Genomic DNA, 23,111 nt, shown 5'->3' with positions numbered 1-23,111 from the left:
TATTTTTGAATTTATAATGCTACCATTAATAAGCAAAACTCTATAACTAGAGTTTTAAATCAGGAAGAATAGGAACACCAGATAAGGGCAATTATTAAAATTGTTTATCTTTTAATTATTGATGCTGAAAACATGCTTTTGATTTTAAAATAAATGAATAGTTTTCTATAAATAATATAAATATATTTTTAATATATTTATATAATAATATAAATATTTAATATAATATTAAATATCTTTTTTTCAATTATTAACTCTCAGAAAAACATTTTTAAATTCAATATATCTAAGCACTTTAAAAAGGTCACACATTAATTATGAAATAAGGAAAAATTGCCAGAATTTAGGTTAATTAGGCTTCTAATTAAGCTTAATTTATTAAGAGATTTATTCTGAAAAAAAGTTTTGCCGGTGAATTATACAATTGGATGGACCCGAAGAATTAGCCTTCTACGATTTATGAAATTTCTCAATTTTTTAAATTAAATATACTAAGAATACTATAATTATTTTAAAGTATTTTCAGTATTTAGTATTAAATTTTTAAACTTATCTTTCTAAATCATGATCCTTCTTATCTAATATCTCTGAAATCTTAATAACCCTACATTCTGTGCGTATACATCATGAATGTCATACATACATTCTGTTATTAGTCGTTTTAACTTTAACTAATTGTTATAAAAATAACCTAGATGTTTCAATAAATTTGATACAAAGAACTTTTTAATGATAATTACATTCAGATAATTTTACTACCTCTTGGCATGAAAACTGACATTCGTCCATTTTTATTTTCATTGATATAAAATAATACTTTTTTGAAATAAATGTTAGTAAGAATGATAATAATATTCTCTTTATATATAACTTTTAAAATTGGCTTGCTAGGATTTCTGAAAATAACTCCAAAATATCAGCTTATTTTGTCAATCGCTTTATTGCACTTTTTCATCATCTAGTGATTTCTCTTCGAAATTTAAGGCATCTTCTAAGAACATATTTGATTTCTATTGCAATGATTTCTTTTAATGTTACGAAAAGGCTTAAAAATGAAAAAAAGTACAAGAATTGACAATAACCGCTTCAAAAACTGAAAGATTTATTTCAGTAATAAAAATATTGAACGATAAAATAATAAAAAAATTGTTCTATATTTGTTTCTGAAAAAAAAAAACTAGTTTACACGTTATAAAAAATATATCGTACTAAATAATTTATATTCTCTAAAAAGGATATATGTGCCAGAGGTGTCCAGGTAAATCTTTTGCACTTGAACTCCGCACAAATGCAATCGTAAGCATACCTAAATGCCCAAATTTTTAAATTCTCTATAAATATGATAATTGATTATTATGTGCTGTTTTGGATGGTTTTATTCTCATAGGAACATTTCTAACGACTGTAAAAAGCAAACAGAATTTATTTTTTCAGAAACTTTCTCGCATAATTTCCAAGAAATACTTTATTCCTTTTCCACAGAATGAAATTGCATAGCTTTGAAAAGGCAGCGAATGTATGGTATGACATTGACGATCAATAATTACAGAATATAAATTTTTGACTCGAATCTAGCATTTTTATTGAATCTATCCTTCGATAATACATTTGAACTCTCTTTCTCTGACAGATTCAATCCAATACTTGACATAGAAGTTGCACAATCATATGCGATATTGCATTTATTTAAGTCATTTAGTTTTTGAGTCATCGCGTTAACACTCTTACAGAAGTACAAAATGGCAGACGGTCAACACACTGATAGATACTTGCTAAATACATGTATGAAAATTTATACTTCTAGCTCTCTTCATTCTTTAGTTATTATGTTTGAAGTGGAGGGTAGATCGATTTTCTGATTTTATTTCATGCTAAATTCTATATAAATCTACAAATTTAGTATACCAGAATCTGTTTACTAAATTTCATCGTTTAGCTCATAGAGCCTTTAAGCTATCCTATTTACAAACAGGCATAATGCTAAAAACTGTGTTTTTGGTACTCATAAAGTTCTGAGAAATGAAAATTGTTCAAAATCTTCAGTTCGAATTTTCTAATCATTACAATATTTTTTTCTATACTTTTGTATACAAATTGTGTTTTGTATTTTGTATTCTTTTGTATACTTCAAATGTCAATACGCTGTTAAAGAAAGCATGATAATTTCGTGCTAAAAACATTAGTTTTGAACCTCTGAGGGCAATTTATTACATTTTGAGAAAATGAAAAAAGATATTCGTTTTTACTGGAAAATTTTATAAATTGAAGCTAAAATTCTTGCATCCAATATTTTAATGATATTGTCTTTTTCAAATATCTAAGGCAGTATTTAAATATTTCTCACTAATTTAAAAGAAAAACAAATTAAAATGCTTTTGTTCGTTATTTTTTATCTAATTATTTTCCATATGAATCCAATGCTTTCTTCTTCGATACGCCCGTTGAGGAAGTGTTATAGTTTAAAAGGTTTAGCAAGTTGCTGAACTCAGAAAAAAAGTGTAATAAATGTTAATTTTCTATAATTTAAATTTAATATTGTCTTCAAGATATTTTCTTGTTTTATTATCCTACGCGTTTACAACGTTTTTATTTTTAGTTATTTATTTTGATTCATGTCCTCTGTAGTGAAATAATAATAATAATTAAACAGGCAAGATCATTACTACTATTTCAATAGTTATACTTCATATTATTGTGATTTTTTTATTTCGCGGACAAGTAAAGATCAAGGACATCCGGATTCCGTCAGTACAATGTGATGGAAAGATCGAGCTGAAAAAGGCGCCACGATTTCGCAATAAAGGCAGGCCCTCCTGCCCCCAATATTTTGAAATGTTTCATGGTTTTCAATTATTTAAATTCATTTTAATAATATTTATAACGTTTCACAAACAAGGGTGAGGTAATAAAGATAATGGTTAAGATTCAGTATCGATATCGAACAGATTTTCATAATATTTTTATGCTCAATTATATTTTAAATTTTAAAAAAGATGAAGCAGAAACTCACCTTTGTGATTTTTCGATCCGGCCGGTATGAAGATATCACAACCTTAGTCATTTTGTTTCAAGCAGATGTATCTCAATACTTCTGGTTATTTAATATTTCAGTTTTCATCGGAATCAGTTTTGATAGTAGTAAAGATTTTAGACATTCATTCTGAAATATTGAACGATTCTATGAAATTTGTAGTTTGACAGTTCACATGTCTCATAAGCATTTATTAAAATTTCTTTCGTGGTCATTAAGTGCAATTATATTTGAAACTACTTTAATACGAGGTTATTCATTTAATCGTATTATACTATTTTTTAACTAAAAAAATTAGAAAATTGCATAAATGTAGCTACGATAACTGTAATATTGTATCACTTTGAAACTGAACTGTTTAATTTGCTAATTTTACTAATTCAATATCTGATATGTTCAAAAAACTTTATTGTATTTATCTCGTATCAGATATTGTGATTAAAAAAATATTGGAAGGAAGTTTTCAGAATTTCAAACTGAAAATTTGTGAAAATTTAAAGTTTGATCTATTTCTAATTCCTTTTTACTTTTCTTTTGTCCCGAAATTCTTCCCTGCTTTCTTTGCATGTTGAAATTTTCAATTGCACATATATATATGCTGAATGTCATCCCTTTGGCGTTTTGATTCATAACACACATTTGGCAAGACGAGAGGGAAAAAATAATGTAGTACATGTTCACTCCCTCACTTTTTATTGAAACTGATGGTACATCAAGAGTAAAAATTCTTTTTATTAATATGAATCTTCGTTTCTTCAAAGCTAGAGGAAACACATGCCAAGACGTGTCTTTTTCTCCTTCCTTCTTTCAATTCGCAACTTACATGGTCGTCTACAATTACATGTTTCCCTTCAATTCTGTTTTTATGTGTGTTTCTTACAACTCCCTTGGGAAGTATAATCTATAATTTCGGAGGCAATAAAATGCAGATAGGCATAGAAGAAAAATATTTGATTATATTCTCGTATCATCAAGTGCAGTGCCAGGCGTTTAATTTAAGAAACTTGAAACAGCATGGTGTTTTCAGCGCTCATAATAGAGATCCATCTCCTTACATTTAATGTAAGAAATTGTATATTATCATAATGTATTCGACCGTCACACAAGTTATTCATTTTTTTTTTCATTCATACACATAGCGATCTTTAAGCTTGCATCATTCATAGAAGACTTCAAATTAGATTTTCTTTATTTCTTTCATTGATTTATTTCATGTTTGCTTCTTGAATTATTTTTAATTTTAACACGTAATTCAATACAAAATAAAGCTAAATCTAAAAAAAGTATTTTGTTTTCTTAAGAATGCAAGGTATGTGAAGTTTTAATTTTTTTTTATGAAGTTTATATATTCATGCATTTTTAATTAATGCAAATTTTAATCAAATACTTATAAATCTTAACGCCAATGACTTTCAATTAAATTACAATATGTTTAGGTTCCTTTTATTAGGGACGGCAATATATATATATATATATATATATATATATAATATGTGTGTGTGTGAGAGAGAGAGAGAGCAAATAAGTCTTAAAAGAAGAAGGCAGGTTCGAAGACATAGAAGAGACATTTTGCTTTCTTAAATTCGCTTTAATTCATCCCGGGAAGGCATAATATATTTGTAAGAAGGCGCGGACAAAACACGTCCGCCACAGTGCGGCACAAGATCAGAAGTGGGTAAGAGAGAGACGTGGCACGTGGAACTGATGGCTCATTTTTACAAGGATTCAATTGAATTAAACAGAAAAAGTGGAATGGGATCAGGAAACAAGAGAACTCTTTAGAATGACTTTGACATAGGCGGAATTAGGAAAAAAAAAAGTAGAAAATTAATTAGGATTAAATTAAATTTTGAAATATATATATATATATATATATAATATAATATAATGTTCGAAAAAATATAATTATGTTTGCTTAACTCTCTAATTAGTAAATTGTTATAGAACTTACAAAATAGCCGATATTGTGTTTCCTTTGAGCAACTTAGCCAAATAAAGGGTTAATATAGTACAAATATATCCTACATTATTGTTTTATTTTTATAATTCTCTGAATGTATATTCACAGCAAAATATTTAATAAAATGTAATTTCGGAATTTTTTTTATAAAAATTACTTGCGATGGATAAAACATTCTGTGGTTATTTTATTTGTTATAAAGAGAAAAAGATAAAAAAAACAAGAAAAAAACAAGCAGAATACAAGCTTAATCGTTATTAAATTAGCTACAATTAATTTACTTTATTGCTAGATATCTTTTAATGATCATTGTCTACTGATAATCCGAACTTTTTTTTTGTTTTTTTTTGTTTAGTGAAAGCGGAGCATAATTAGGGACACAGATCTGTTTATGTAAATATCTTGATTATCGCTTTCTAAATATAAAATATATCAGTTTATCCTACTTTGAGATATAATGTTGCAGAAATCCGTCGGTTGGGTGTATAATGCAAGAAAACAAACAAGATGACGGTAAAATTTAATTTCACAAAGAAATATATGTTGAAAATTCAGTCAAATTATACTCCAAAAGAGTATTGCCTTATCAATAATGCACATAGCAAATCATTGGTAGTTCTTGGTGCACTCCCCCCTCTTCTACTATGTGATGGCATTTCAGAGAGAGAATTCTGTTAGAAGACTTCCTTTAGCATTTCAAATTTATGCAGTTTTCCGAAGAGGAATGGATTTTTTAAAAGATAAATCATTGGATTTGGAAGAAAAAAAATAATAACCAACATCGCCACTTATTAAAAAAAAATTAACTAATTTATTTATTGTGTAATTCATAACTCCATGCTGTAAATATAACAAATATCCAGTTTCTTTAAAATGACCCAACTAATTTTTTCTTCTAGAGTCTTTCAAGCACTTGCATTTTCATTGTAAACATATTCATATTTCATTCCACTCTTGTAAGTATATCAATGGTTTATAATTTAGAAATATAATTTAAATTTTCTAATATACACCATTTCTATTAAGTATTTCTAAAGAAATTGTATTTTAATGACACTTTATGAATAAAGCGTTGGTTTTCCTTATTTAAATTAAAGAAATAGCATTATAAAAGAAATATTTAAGAAATCTCTGTAAAGTGATCAATTGTTTAATTCAGAATTTTCTCTAAGAACATATTCTTTATCTTACATCCGATCTTGGTTTTCAGTTTGAACGTTTGCAAATGCTGCGTCCTTTATCTCGGTAATTTTGCTCCCATTGAGCGTCTTTCATAATAGATGGAATTTCACTATTTTGTAATAAAATGTGTCAACTTTTATACATATTACTTAGTCTAAACGTATTAAAATAAAATTATTGGCTTTTGTGCAATGAAAGTTAAAAAAGTTCTACTGTATGAAATATTCTCTAGGTATTTTGAAAAAGACTTTCTCCAAAAATGTCCTTTTTCATATTAATTCATGATTTCAAGAAAATACGATTATTTTACTTCTTTAACATCATTAAAGACGAATTTAATCTCAACATTGAATGTTATATATCTTTGCCTATTCAGTTTACCATATTTCAAGTCACTTCAATTTTGATCCAACTTTCTAGAATGAAACTGCTCCTTTAAAGGCAATAATGAAATTGGATGCTGCAGAAGTTTTATTAAACCTTTATAGCTTTTAAAGAGATCCTGGAATATTAAATTTTACTGAGCCTCTCATGAATATTTAAATTATTCAGGACGAATTGAAATCATTTTAATTAAATCAGAAAATTAATAAAGACTTTCCCCCTGTTGCAATCATATGTAGACTTAAGTGTGTATGCATAATATGATGCGTGTTAAAAAACTAATCTTTACATTTAACAAAACTAAAAAAAAAAAAAATAAATAAATAAAGGATTTTTTTGTGTTGAAAACTTAATTATTAAAATACTTTAGGAAATAATCTATAAACTATATACATTGGATAATTCTATATATGCATTTTCTTCAATTTTGTTTTATAGAAACAAAGTTTCCTATTATATAGATATAAGACAATTTGTGTTATACTTCAGGACCGCAATAATTTAAGAAGGAATTGCATTGATGAATTAATAATTAATTTCTTTTTAAGAAAGCATCTTTATTGCCACGCATCTTTAAATTTTATTTTTGATTTGATTATGAACAAATCGAACTAAAAAATGACAAATTTAGATAAATTTATTAAAAGGGTAAAATCTTTCTAAATCACTATAATCTAAATTTATAATATGTTTATATAATAATATATTTAATGTTTATATAATAATAATATATTTATAATATCACTAAAATCTAAATAATTTATAATCTAAAATCTTTCTTTTATCACTAACTGCAAATAATATATACATCCATTTATTTTTGCTTAATCATTATATGTGCTTATACCCCTTATAGTTTTTGCTTTTATTTAAGTAATATGACTTTGAATTAAGAATAATGTACTATAATTTGCTAAACAGTTATTTGAGTTAAAAGGAATCTGCTTTCACCAGAATTGATACTAGAAAGGTGTTCTGTGTGATTGATTATATGACAAAAGATTATGTTTGCAATAAGAATTAACACGAAACAGAGGGAAATCCTAATCTGTCTCATTTAAAGATGAGTATTATTATATATTTCCAACATCTACTGTTACTATTAAGAATAGGGAGATTAGAAAATTTTAATTTCCTGCTTTTAAAATGTGTTCGTATTAGAATTGAATTATTTTCAGCCCATAAATGATGCGTCCCAATTATATGGCTACGCGCAACAAATTTATTGATGCTGCGGATAATGCCTTTGAAGTTTATTATTTAATAGTTTTGAACTTTATTATTTTATTGATGCTGCCTTTTGATGTTTATTAATTTAGTCTTTGAAGTATATTATTATTTATTTGTATTGTAGTATTGCCTTTTGAAGTATATTATTATTTATTTTATTAACTTAGAATTTTTAGACTTTGACTTAGATTTAGTACTTAGACTTTGAGTTGATGTTTAGGAAAGACATTTACTAATTATTGAGACAAAGAAGACACAGTAAATATTGTCTCAACTAATATTGTGAGAGCAATAAAGCTGCAGTAATCGAGCATAATAATTAATTTCAGAACTATTAAGCGGAATAGTGAAGACTTCTTGATATTTTCAAATGTATTAATTCAAAATGTATTATTACAAAAGTAGATATTGATCGTGGTTATTTGTCTTTATATAAGAAACGTTTGATGAAGTGGAACATAACGATTTTGTTGCTAAAAAAATAGTTTTTTTTTTTAAAATTCTGGCATTAAAGAGCATCAAAAAGTTAATTTTTTTTTAAAGTTATAACTTCAGATGTTTTATTGTTTAAAATATAGGATAAGTGAACAAAGCAAAATCATGAAAGCCAAATACAATGATTAAATGAAAAAATCCAACAATGTTACTTAAGAATCCAATTATTAAAACATTTATAAAAAAATCTTCAGGATTATCTTGATATTCTGAAATAAAGGAAAAAATTATAAACTGAGTTATATTAACGATTAATTCAACATTTTAGGTAAAGGTAAAATCAAGTGATAATTTTTACTGAAAAAACATGCTTTGTAGAACCTAACAAATTAAAACTTTGTGCTATCTATAAAATCAATGTATTCCAAGAGATGCTTATACTTCCTTTTTAACCAAATGAATGGAGTTTACTAATGTTCTAATGACTAAAATCTAGTATGAACTGGAGCAAAAATGTTAAACTGAAGATAATTATTCCCAAAAATATTTAAAAAGTAATGGAATAAAAAAAGATACATTCGATTATTGTGTTAATGTCCTTTTAAATATCAATTCGATCTCATGAAACACTTAAATTTAACTTAACAAGAAAGAAAACTTTCAATGAAACAAGCAGACATTCTAAAGGATACATGATGATATTAACAATGATTGATATTAACAATGATGACGATATTAACAATGATTGATATTAACAATGATGATGATATTAACAACAATGAGGATGATATTAACAATGATTGATATTAACAATGATGATGATATTAACAACAATGATGATGATGATATTAACAATGATTGATATTAACAATGATGATGATATTAACAACAATGATGATGATATTAACAATGATTGATATTAACAATGATTGATATTAACAATGATGATGATATTAACAATGATGATGATATTAACAATGATTGATATTAACAATGATGATGATATTAACAATGATTGCTATTAACAATGATGTTGATATTAACAATGATGATGATATTAACAATGATGATGATATTAACGAAATTCTCACCGAAAGCTAAACTTCCTTCTTATTTCATCATGTTTCCAAGTCTCTTTAAAAGTAAAGTAGTTTTAAAACGATAGCTCAAACAAATCCCAACAGTCACTTGAAGTCTGGCATTGAAGTGATTTTCCAAGAAAACGGGGTATTCCTGCTAGGCAGAAAAGACAATCCTTTTCACTTTTATTTTTTCTTGAAATTCCTTTCTTCTTCTAAGGTATAAAGGTGATGCAATATCACTTAAGAATTCTAAATAACAAAAATCGATGAATAATGGTAAGGAAAAGAAGGGGAAATAAAATAATTCGATATTGGATGCATTATGGCAAACGAAGGCAGTTTATCTATTGTGAAAAAGTGTCATCAACGAGATAGTTTAAATTTGCCATTTTGGTGAAGAGAAATATAAATGGTGAATAATCAGAATGTATAGCTAATTCGTCGGATTAAATGTCTGTAAATTCCACTTTCAGAATCATTCTTTGCCCGAAGATGTATTTTTACGACTCAAGCTCACTTTTTATTTTCACTTGGAATAAGTTGTCATCTGACTCTCAAGTAATCTTCAAGGTACTTTTTCTACGATGAAACATCTTTTTGAAATTCTGTGCCTATTGGATGTACCGTCGGGGCCTTGCACCAGAGAATGTATAAATTAGTAGTAAAATACTGTAGCGAATTCATCGGATTAAGTTTCTGTAAATTCCATTTCCAGATTCAGTTTTTGCTCGAATAAGATGTAGTTTAAAAATACACAGTTACTTTTTTCACTTAAAATAAGTTGCGATCTGGATTTCAAATAATCTTTGGGGTATTTTTTCTCTAGTGTTTTTTTTTTCTTTTTTTTGCAATTTTCTACATATTGAATGTACCTATGTTACTTGCGTTAGAGAAGAAATAAATTAGTTTTCACTTTAGCAGAAATATAGTTATTACTAAAAAGTGCATTAAATCTGTGGTAAATTACTAAGACATAAGAAAGTGACATAATTATTTATAATGTAGATACTATCTGGCAGTGAGTATCATATACTGGAAAACCGAAAACCGATTCATGGATTCACAGTATCTTATGTGACTGTATAATTTTATAAAACAATATTTCAATTATAATTATATAATTTATCGACAAAATGGTTAAAAGAAAATTGTTTTTGTGAAGACAGTTAAATAGGACTACTTTTGCAATTCGTAATGAATTAGCATGCTTAAAAGAAGCCGGCGTTCTTTAAAAATATCATGAATGATATAAAGCCATAAAATATTTAGAATATACTGCTACGAGTATGTAATATTACTTCCCTGTCCATAGCAGATTTCACCAATTTGCTATATCTACTAAAATGAGCAACAATCTGTTGCATCATTTCAATTAAAACCAGGGAATTATTTGATAGAACAAGACCTTTCTTTAACGACATAATCTATTTGTAATCTACAGTTAATCTCAGAAAGTTCTGAATTGCTAGTTCTGATATTTAAAGGAAGCGTCATAACATGAAAAATACAGAATTTCAGAAATAGTAAAAGTATTTAGTATAGTATATTACTATTTCTGAAATTCTGTATTTTTCATAAATTATTCAGTTATATTGTATAAAATTAATAACATTTAAAAATGAGGAACATATTTATTAATTAGTTAATGTACAATATGTACATTATGTGTTGTATTTCCTTTAAGAAACATTTACAAAATAAAAATAATACAACGAAATTTTAGAACCATATGAACAAGGTATTTTCTTTTACACCGAACACGATGTTTTCATGCAGCGTAAGAAGTTGAGTGAAATTCTTTTGTTAATATGGCAAAGGACAGCGATTTTCAGCAAGTTATGGACAGTTATTAATCTTGTTGAAAGTAGTTTTTATTTGTATCAATTTATTTCAATTTGTTTTATCAAGAAAAATTTTCTTAATGTTTATACTATTAATTTAATACTTCTAGCAAATTATAATTTCTTTTCAATATTAACAATTTTTTTAGCAGAATGTTGAATTAATTTTTTATCATTAATATTCTTTAAACATTCTTTAAATCATTCTTTTATTGTTACAAAGTATAATTTATTTTTACTTCCATATTCCAATTAAACTTGTATTATTTGAATCATATCTTATTACAGTTAGACATATCATAAATAAATATTAAAAAGCTGATATTCTTACAAACTTTAAATATTATCAGAAATTTTCTCCTGTTAATGAAAATAACATAACTAAAAATTTGAAAAAAAAAATAATTTGGATTTTCTAAAAAATTCGATATTGCAAAACTTGTCTTAATTACAATCAATAAACATTCAGAATTCATTCCGATATTTCCATTGTAAAGTCACTGATTATTATTTTTTTTCGACTTTCAAAAAGAAGTTGCTTGTAACATCAAAATATGATTTTATATACATTTCCAAAGGCTTATTAATACTCATTTAAACAAAATGAAAATAGAATTTAAAAGCTCACACAAACAAAACCGATGCAATGTTTAAATATTATTTAAATAAATCGAAATTCAAGTGATTTACAATAAGTTTATATATTAATTTGAAATCATCTTTATTTGTCGATTAATGTGAATTTAAACAATATATAAAATGTGTTTATTAAATAAAGTTCATCGAGAAAGAACTTGAGAGAGAGTATTTAATATTTCATAATTTGAGAAATTATTTGATTACTTATAAAACGTTAAAAAATTAATTTAATTTATTAGTGTTCCAAAATAATAAGAACCTGATATATTATCCATAAACTTATAATTACCGAGAAGAATTTAATTTGTGAATTCTCTCCCAATAATTTAAGTTTTTCATATATCTATTAACAATAAACATTCATGAAAAATTATCAAGACTATTTTATGTCCTTTTATTTGAAAATATTGAAAAGGATTTTACCATTTTACCTCTAACTCTTCAAGTCTTTCAAAAATATAAGATTTTTTATTAGTATTTTTCATCAACTTGAATCATTCTTTTAACTGCTTAACTTCTAATGTTTTGGTTGTCTTTTTAAACATCCAGGACTAAGAATCACTCATTTGATCAAATTCCTCATTCCTTATAGAAGATATAAAGAATGTTTCTTAAAAAATGGTTTGAAATTGAAAATGTAACATACTTACATATGAACAGTCATGCTTTTCGCGTGTTCAGAAGAAAAGCTGAATTAAAACTAAATTTCAGAAATTCCCCATTCTATTAAGGAAGAAAATTTATAGCATGGGTTATTCATTTTATCCAGTAGCAATTTTATCAAGAGTTGGATGGTTAAATTTAATTTCACATCCTTTTACATATTCTAGTCATTCTTAAAAGTCCTTTGTCGTGGTTTGTAAGCCAGTGACGTATAATACATATTTAAACTACGTGATTTGAATGGCGCATGCGTTTTCAGACCGTGGTTGTGATTAATACCCTGATTCTGACGGATTGTTCGATTTGGAAATTTTTGGATATACTCCAGGCATTTGAAAACCAGATGGCGCGGACAGAAGTCAAAATAAAATGACCATTAGGAGACATCTTGAATGTATGAAAATCCGTCCGAAACGCATTAGAAGATATTCTTTTTCTTCTATGGGTGGAATTGAAATCTTCTTTGAAAGATTTAGGGAAACCATTCTTGTATTTAGTTACGGTACTTTCCAATACAGATTGCAATAAATGATGACGCAAGCCTTGCCGAAAATTGTTGTGGAATAGCAAAGCAAAATAAAATAGTTCTTATCTGCTCATAAATATTTAAGCATTAAAAATGAAAAATTTTAAATAACATTTTATATGCTTGTCATGTATTTGTTTCAATTATTTTCACAGAATCATTGCATATTACTATAAAATGCATTTCATTCATAAATTTTAAATATTGTTTTACAAATTTTAAGCCACTGTCTAATGTTTATTCAGTATTAAATGGATATTGAATTAAAGATTGAAATAGGAGAAAATTCGTAAGTGAAAAAAAACATATATTTATTTTCTTTTTTCATCAGTATGGTAGCTTGTTAAATCTAAATTAAACTTTACATAACAGGACTTCTCATTGATAACCCTTCACATTATATAATACTCCATTTAAATTTAAAATTTAATTCTTTTAAAATAATATGTATATCTCGACGAACAGAAACTTACAGATACCGATAAAAATAAATGAAATTATTTTAATTTATGAAAATTATTTTTAATTTATGAAACTTTCAAAATTATAATTGCGCAACATATTTAATAAAATAGTAAAAACATTTAACAATCTAAAAACATTTTACATTTAAAAAAATATTTTGCTTGGGCTTGTCAAATTTATTAATTAATTTCATAAATATTTCTTACGAGTATAAATGGTACTTTCCGATAAAAAATTTAGGATTTTAGAGAATTATTGAACCTAAATCGGTTTTAACATGTCGAATATTAAAAATGTAAGTCATAAGTTTTATTTGATGCAAAAAATTTACTGCATTTTCAGTCTATGTCCATACCAATTTTTTGTAATACTACATTATAATTAAAATTAAAATTTAAATTAAATTAAATAAGTTTTAGACTTTAATGAAAATGAGCTTCCATTAATTTGAAATGCATATTAGTTATTCGTAGAAAATGACTTTTGTAGTTATAATGTATTCAATAAAAGTAAAAAGAAAAAAAAATCTTATTTTTTTCTTACAGAGAGATTTGATTGCATGTAAAGAATAATGTATTCAACATAATGAGTTCCTATATAATATTCTAATAATTAAATTAATAATTAGGGAATTATATTTGAAAAACTAGAAATTGTATTAATTAAACTCAATTAATTAATATAATTCATAATTTTCTTCTTGATTTAATCTATTTTTCTCCCATTCTTACTTTTTTCATACAGTTCAGTTCTGATAGAAATAAAATTCTAATATTCAAAATAAGAACTTAATTAATTCAAGTGACAAAAAAAATGTAATGTAAATGTAGTCAATAGGCTGAAAAATTTACTCAATAAGGCTTTTAAACAACAATGGTTTAGATATTTGCAAAGTGAAAATTATTGCAAAGTGAAAAGTTTCATATACATTCTGAGGCCAAGACACAAAGAAAAAAAATCGATTTTCGAAAGAATTTTCTACTTTCTCTTTCTTTCCAGAATTTCTTAGAATTCCTCTGTCAACCGCAACTAAATCCTTTTCAGCTGAACTTTAGTCGAAGTTAACTGAAAAGCAGAAAAGAAGGTAAAAGGATCCAGAAAACAGCTTTAACAAGCTTGTTCAGCAATTGTCATTATTTTAAGGTTTCTCGGAATTCGAATATAGAAACGAACGCCATTGGAGACGAGTTACAGCTTGTCTTGGATTTGTGAAAAGGAAGTCACAGATACTCATGCAACAGTTGAAGTCCAATTTATGGAGTTGCCCAGACAGACAATTGCACTTTTCGGAACAAAAGAAAGATCTTTTGGGATCATATCCTCAAGACATGTAAAATTCTTCCAAAGATCAATGATCATTTTGAAATAGAATATTTCCTTTGTTTCAGTAAAATATAGGAAAAACATAATTTTCAAAGAATATATATTCTTAATTGGGTAAGAGATGACTCTTGTTTTTGACGGAAACATGATATTCTGGACATTGAATACTTTTGTAATGACTTGAAAAACATATTTTCAGTCGGTAAGGAAATTGAAATTCTGAACTCAGTTTAGTAAATAATCAAGATTTTACAAAGTTTGCGTTTTATTCATTAGAGGTTAGCTTTTTCCTTTTCATACATTTATTTGGAGGTAATTTTGTGCTATTTTGTTGTTCATGTTTAGTTGAAATAATCTTTATTATTTTAAATATGGCGCATATTTATTTTGGAGGGTGAAATTGTGCACCTAGGATATATTTTTTTTAAACTTTTATTATTATTAGAAGTAAAGAAATTTTTTTGTGTTTCTCACTGATAACTTTCGAAAATATTATAGCACGAAAATAATTTTTGTTTTATTTTAAAATTCAAAAAAATTATTTTTTCAAGATACATATTATTTGATACGTTGATTTATTTTCACTTTTTAATCAAGTATTTTATGCGTTTTTCTAGCAACATATTTCGCAAAAAGTAAAAATATAATTTACCCTGCTCGACCACAATATGTTTGCTTGAAAAAAAAATGAACTTTTATTATCTTATTGCCATCACTTTGATAAAAGAACGAAAGCAGATTGTCAAAAATATACGTCGATTGATACATTGTATTGCTAATTTTAGATTTTACATTTTAATTTAGAAATCTGGTAGTTATAAATTATTGATACCCCATTTCTTCAATAATATATAAGGAAATATGCTGCGTCAAAATATTATTTACTATTAATAACATTAATCAATTCCTTTTATAAGATCTATAAAATTTCACACTTTCTTAATTACCGAAAATTGTTTCAAATTATGGTGATTTAAAGTTCTTTTTAAAAAATAATATGACTATTTCTAAGTCGCTTTAAATGACGAAGTTGCTTTAAATCTTAAATCCTAAATTTAACAGAAATCAATTTAATTCTTACTTACTTAGTAAACAAGTAAAAATAAGTTATAATCATTAGTGTAGTTAACTTATTCAATAATAATACTTAGTGTAACAATGTAATTATTTAGTCAACATGAATTTAAATTTTAGTTGCAATTGTTAGTTAAATAAGTACAAATTAAATGAAGATTTTAATTTTCTGATTATCTTAATGACTGATAGTTTCTTTTCAAGCTTCACTGTTTATTTTTCTGTCTTCCACTCTATTTATTGAAATTCTTATGTAAAATTATTAATTTTCTCAAATTATATTCATTTTATCATGTTTTAATGAATTATGCTGATTGTTCTGATTATTTGAGATATATTATTCCAAAGTATCTCATAATTCATATTCTTGAAAACTTGTTATTCCATGAACATAATTTAGATAAAATTTTCGGATAATTGTTTTCGCAGAGATTTGCTGGAAATACCTCATAATAGCATTAATAATTTTTATAAAATAAATTAAGACTCTGTCATTATTTATAATATATTTTATTGACGTAATAATAATTATATAAATTTTATTACATACTGTATTAATTATATAATAATAATAGTAATAATTATATATAATTTATTTTATAAGTCGCCTCCAAATTTTAAGATTTCAAGATAATATATTACAGCGCCAATTATGTTTTTCTCAATATATGCAGTATATATATATTTTGTTAAATAAATAAAATGTCTTATATTTTTTTCAAATGAAATACTCATTTTACATAAATCTTATATATTAATTATATTATATAAATATTAATTATATATATTTTATAAAGTTGCTCCATATTTTAAATTGACAATAACGCACATTACAATGCGAATTATGTTTATTTCAATTTAGCATTATATTTCTTTTGTCAAATAAATGAAATATCCTAAATTACTTTCAAACGAAAAATAAATTTTACTTAAGTTTAATGTTTTACTGTATAATGATATTAGGGTAAATATGCAACAGGCATATACAATATGAATGCTCAAAATTTCGTTATATTGCAGATTATGAAAAAAATTAATCTTTTGATCACTGCAACCTTTTTGTTTCCATATTTAATATTTCACATGAAGTCAAGCCATCGCTGCTCCACAAAGCATCATAAATTGCATAAATACTTTTAAAAAAATAGTTTAAATTTTGTTAATTACAGATTTAAAGTTTGAAAATAATGTTGAATAAACTGTAATTACGGATATTAATTTTGGAACTATTAAATTTAATTTGGGTACTCGAAACTCTATAGTATAATGATATATATTATAAAAAATTATTGTTTTGTTGAATGGGAGGGGAAGATTTATTTATTGAAATATAAAATTACCATTCATAAGCATTTTAATTACTAATATATCATTATTAATCAATTGAATTAATATATCATTTTTCTTGTTTAAAAATTATAGTTTTCTTCTTTATTTCGGCATTTGTATTGACAGCGAATTTTTAGAAATAAGTTAAATGTACCTCTCTTTATAATTTAATAGGCTACTTTTATTTGTATTACTTTATCAGTTGAAATAGAAATCAAGAGCTCTGCGATGTAATGAAGACAAAAATAATGAAATTTCGGCATGTGAATTTAAATCAATACTTTTCACAAAATTCTTATTCCAGAAATTCTCTCCTTATCTGAAAACCAAAATACAAAGAAAATCTCTCGTTCATTCAGTCACTAATAAAAGCTCTTTTAATTTGAAGTTTTAAATTGATTTAAGTTTTCAGAATCACTTTATTACATTTTAAGTATTTTCAGTTCTAATCCTTCTTTCTTGAATGCCGCCTCTTCCTTACAAAGATAATAATTTAGAATGCAGCAGAAATGTTATTAATTTTTTGCAGCTTTAGAACATCTTGGAAAAATTAATTTTTCTTACTGCACTCAAAACAGCCTTAATTATTCTCGAAAAATGAAGTTATTTTTTCTTCTATTAAATTTGAAAATTACGGTTTGTTTCTATTTTTCTCATTTTGTATTTATTAAAGAGGTTCATAAGATTTCTTGGTATGATAAAAAAAATCCAGGAAAAAGGAAAAGGAGTTTTTTTTTTTTTACTAGAAAGATATTTTAAATTGTTTTATTAGCTAATTTATAAAATGAAAAGTATTGGATAATTCAATCTAGGTCTTTTCCTTAAAGTTTATTTTTTTTATTTAGTGTTCACGCTTCCTTATAAAATAAAGTTTTAGTTTTCCTTCTCCATATTAAGAATGACTAAAGCATGAATGAATTATATTGATAAATTCATAACTAATTCCATTTTAAATAAGGCATTTCGATATAAACGATTTATAAAGTTTTGTAGCCAAATTCTTATAAAGAATTAAACAAAATTTCAACAAAAGGATAGTAAATTTTAGATGAATTATTAATAAGCTAAAAATTCTTAATAAATATAATTATTTAAATATATTCCCCTTCTAGAAAATGTTTGCTAGGTTGTTTTGAAAAAAATGTAAATTATTTTGTATGTATTTATCTCACCAAGTAAAATTTCCTGATAATTTATTATTCGTTCATTTAGTGAAGAAAATGGAGTATTTTGTGGAATACTTATTTTGCAGGTGTAGAATTTAAAATTTTGCAAATGATTATAAAAATTATGATTCGATGGAATCTATCATACAAACGATTGAACTAATAACTTATATAACATTAAAAGTTTTAAAATACAAAATTTGAAATGAAATATTAATAAAATGTATCTTCAGGCTAGCACATGTGCTAAGGTCGATATAATAATAATTTTCAGTCTATTTAAATATAATTTCATGTTGAATATTGTTGAAAATTATAATTTTCAATAATATTTTATTTTCCTTTGAACTAAGACGGTCGTATACTTAGTATTTAACAGCAAACATAAGAAATATTTACATTTTACATTTGAGATTTTTATGAACAGAATTCAGATTTCTTTTTTAAAATATATAACAGGTATTGTATAAATTAATACTATAGACAAATTTGTTACATTTTATTAAACAGTCTATCGTTATCGAATTACGTAATTCTGTCTTCTAAACACTATTATTATTGATTAATAATTTAGAGATAAAAATTAAGATAAGTAATTCATTAATGTCGGTAAAGAAACGAATAAGAATCATTGTTCAATGTATTATATATTTGAGATGAACAGCTTTCTATACTATATTTAGCTTCTTTTTTTTGCAAGAATTTAAAAAAATGCAAATAATGACACGTAATTTCAATACTTCTGAAGATCAATTTTTTTTTCAAAATCACATTATAAAGATGTATTATACCAGAATTTCTTTAAATGAAATCTGGGTATAATATATGGATTCCAAGCCTATAATTTATAATTTTTCAATAATAAATAGAAATAATCAGATTCTTAAAAATTCCAAAGTTCGTGAGCACAGAAATTGGAATGCACTGAAAAGAAAAAATGGTTGAACTTTGATGTGTTTATATTCTGACTAAAATATTGAAAAAATAAATAAATAACTTTTTTGATTTAAAATGTTCAATTTTATAAAAAAAAATGATTAACCACTGATGCAAATAAAGGCAAAAAGAAATCTCGCAATTATTTTTTCGATATTGCGACAAAGCCTGACACATATTTTGCCTATGGATGCTGACTTCTAAAGGTAAATGACTAAAGAAGGAAATAATTCGAAAGGCTTCAAAACAAAAAAGTGATGTTAATGCACAATATGGTTTAAGAATCACGTTCTAGATTCAGTAAAAGCCACGGTGTTTTGGAAATTGAAAATCTTAATTTAATTTTCGGATATTTTTTACTGGAATTTAAACTTTAATTCATACTGTTCACACATTGTTCAGCCTTGAAGTCTCTTCTTCAAAATCTGTATTTGCCTCATTTTTCTTTCATTATTTGGTGTATTTGATATTTTTCTAACAACACTTTAATTATATAATGCTGAAATAGCTATTAAGCATATTCTTATATTCATTCATTAATTTATGAACTCATTTTTGCAATTTCATACTTGGAAGCATTTTGAAATCCCTATGGCAAAAAAACAGCATGTTAAACCTTCCGAAAAATTCTCCAAATCATGTACTAATATAAATAAAAAAAATTGGAAAATTTAGTTGATTTTTAAAAGACTCATTGTTGATTTTAGAACACATTAGAGAAAGTTGATTTTAAAAACACATTTCCTAAATCATGGATACTGTAGTTCTAGCCAGAGATTGTCAAGAGACTTCTTCAATTATATAGTTTATAAAAAAAATTTAAGAGATCAGGGTCAGAGAGTTATTTCCTTGCTATTTTTCATCAAAATGAATAGAAAATCTATCTATCTCCTATTTGCATACTTAAATGAAATATTAAAGTTTTCAAATTATAACTTATTTTGAGTATATTATAGATTTGTTCCAATCATTTTAATAGACAAACGTGCATATTTTTTTTAAAAAATGTTATTCTTATTTGGTCGTAACCGACTGCAACTCTGACATATGTAATGAACACACATTTGCTCCTGCATATGGGTTTTTGCATTTGTAAATAATGTAAAATAATTAAAGTGTTTTTAGAAATAAAAATGCGTAATTTACAAAAAGACTCCTTAAGAAAATAAAGTGATATAATTCTTAAACTTCTATTAATTAGTTTCTCTCTTTTTCTTCATAAATTTTAAAAAACCATGACCATTAGGATTGCAACCTTTTCTTTATACATCTTCTTATACGAAGAGTTCAAATGAATCAAGAAAAGGGCGGATTCGGAATTTTTTTTATAGTCTCGGTAATTTGGTCGAGTGAGAATATTTTCCACTTCTGAATTCTTTGTTCAGTAAGGCAAGGTAAGACTTCCAGTGTTTAGTCATTCTCAAACAAATTTGATATAAAATTTAGTATAAATACAATTTAATATAACTATATATCACTCAATAAGATAAAATGTGCCGACATTTATTTATGTCTTCGGGCTTTCGGTGTTCGACTACACAAAGAAAGGCAGACAGTAATAACATTCGTTTGAGAAATTTCAATCAAATTTTGTCAGAAATCTACAAATTTTGTGTTAATGTGAGTTTTAACCTTCTAGCTCAAATTATTTTAGAGTTAATGTATTCAAGTACAAAATGACATGAATCAAAGTGTTTTAAAACTGAGGCAGGAAAATTTATCAAATCTGAAATTCTGACTCTCTAATTCTTCTGATGTTAATGCACCTTTTACCTATAAGAGAAAAAAAAATAAGTAATTTCATTAAAAGTTATGGTACGTTGTTTCTGCTTTCTATCACTGGCCAGCTCCAATATTGTACTCGATTTAGTCAGTAACAGTCAGCAATTTTTTGAACTACACTGATCATATGTTTCAGTGCTGGAAGCTTAATCTTACCATGATGAGAACATACATTTTGCGATTGGCCTACTTTCGTTTAAAAACCACACAATGACACCATTATTTGCTTATATTTCCAATATATTAGTATTGAGACAATTTTTCAAATTTTGCCGCCAATTTAGCAATGTCACGTTTAGCATTTCTTTTCAAATTGCCAGATTCTCACTCGGTCTTTCTTTGCATTTTTCCCATCTCATATGGACGGCCTTTGTTATTTAAAAAAAACAATGCAGGGTATATTGCTAAGATATTCAGACGATTGCTACCCGAGAGGCGAAAAATATCCGTTACTCGAAAAAGATAATTAAACTAGAAGATTATGCATTAGTATTGCCGCAGACGATGTGTCTGAAAGTGGAATTAATAAATAATATGTTTTAAACTCGTTCGCTGTTAATTAATTAAAGTTTTATTTTTCCCTTTTCTGCAACTATTCTACCGTCAAGAGTAAAAAAAATTCTTACTAAGACGTAATAATAATTTCCATCAAATATTTCAGACAATACTGGCAAAACAAACCTCAAATGTTATGGGTCAAGTGACTTGCTATTTACCAATCCCAGTAGGAATAAAACGCAATATATATAAAGATTTTTTTTATTTAACAAATAGATAAATTTCGGGGATATTTTTATCTGTGCGTCAGAATTTGGCAACCAAATTCATGCTCCCTTATTAATAAATAAATAATAATTTCTATTTTTTTTCAAATTCACACTTATTTATGTAGAAAATTTTGTAAATTAAATTTTGAACTAACAATTACAACAGTATTTGGAGTAAAGATTTGACGATTGAAGGATTAATATGTTAGCTAATTGTATATTTAGCAAAATTTCAGTTGGAATCCAAAACGCAGCTCTAATATACATATTTTTTTAATCGTTTAAGAAAGTGAGTTTTCCACTAAAGTTCTAGAAAGCAAAACTTATAAGATTAAAATTCATTATGCATTCCTATTGATAATTTAAAATACAAAATTAAATTATTATCTGAAATTAACTAATAGACGGTTGTATTAGTATATATTCAAGAGCAATTATATAAATCGACAAACTTACGATTTATTTCTGAAAATTATTCAAAGCCATTAAAAAATAATACATACTTTAATTCATTAAACATCAAAACTAAACTCACAAGGAAATCTTTATGAAATTCTCCCTTTGCCAACATGAAACAAGTCAAATTAAATAATATTTATGACAAAACTACCATTGAAAATATAATTCTATTTATTTTGGAATCAAGAAATTTAAGTCAAATAATAACTGCGCCATCAAAATATACAATTAAAGTACGTGTTATAAATTTCAATTATATCTTATTTCGATAAATAAATACAAAGAGATGCAGATAGTGAAACTCCAGTCGAACTCATGAAATTCAGTAAACTTTTCCGAGTTAACGGATCCATAAATTTAATCATGCATCTGTATATTTGGTCACGTAACTACTTTTGAAGCTTTGAGCATAAATGTTGAGAAGTATAAGCGTAACAAATGCTGAGAAGTTTCTGGAATAAAATAACAAACAATTCAGTTTGCAGACATTTTAATTTATTCGTAAATCGCGTTTCTATGCTACAATCGAACTTTTCTCAAAGAGTTGCGAACTCTGTGCATGGATTAATTTCATCGAAATGATTATTGTTTCCACAGCGTTAATGTTTCTAGTGACAATATATGGTAAACTCCATTTTCGAGAAAACGTTAGCAGATAAATACACTTTTGGGAAAATTATTACCATTTCAATAATATGTCCAAACCAATTGAGAAAACACTATCTGTTAAATATATAAGATATTATTAATTAAATTATCTTTGAAATTTTTAACGCCTAAATTTTGAATGAAGATTATATATTCTCAGTCTTTCTAAAATTAATCTACTGTATGGAA

Source organism: Argiope bruennichi, chromosome 5 (assembly GCF_947563725.1).
Source record: "Argiope bruennichi chromosome 5, qqArgBrue1.1, whole genome shotgun sequence".
Lineage (NCBI taxonomy): Eukaryota > Metazoa > Arthropoda > Arachnida > Araneae > Araneidae > Argiope > Argiope bruennichi.
The sequence above is the reverse complement of the archived record's forward strand: the minus strand, read 5'-3'. Positions refer to the sequence as shown.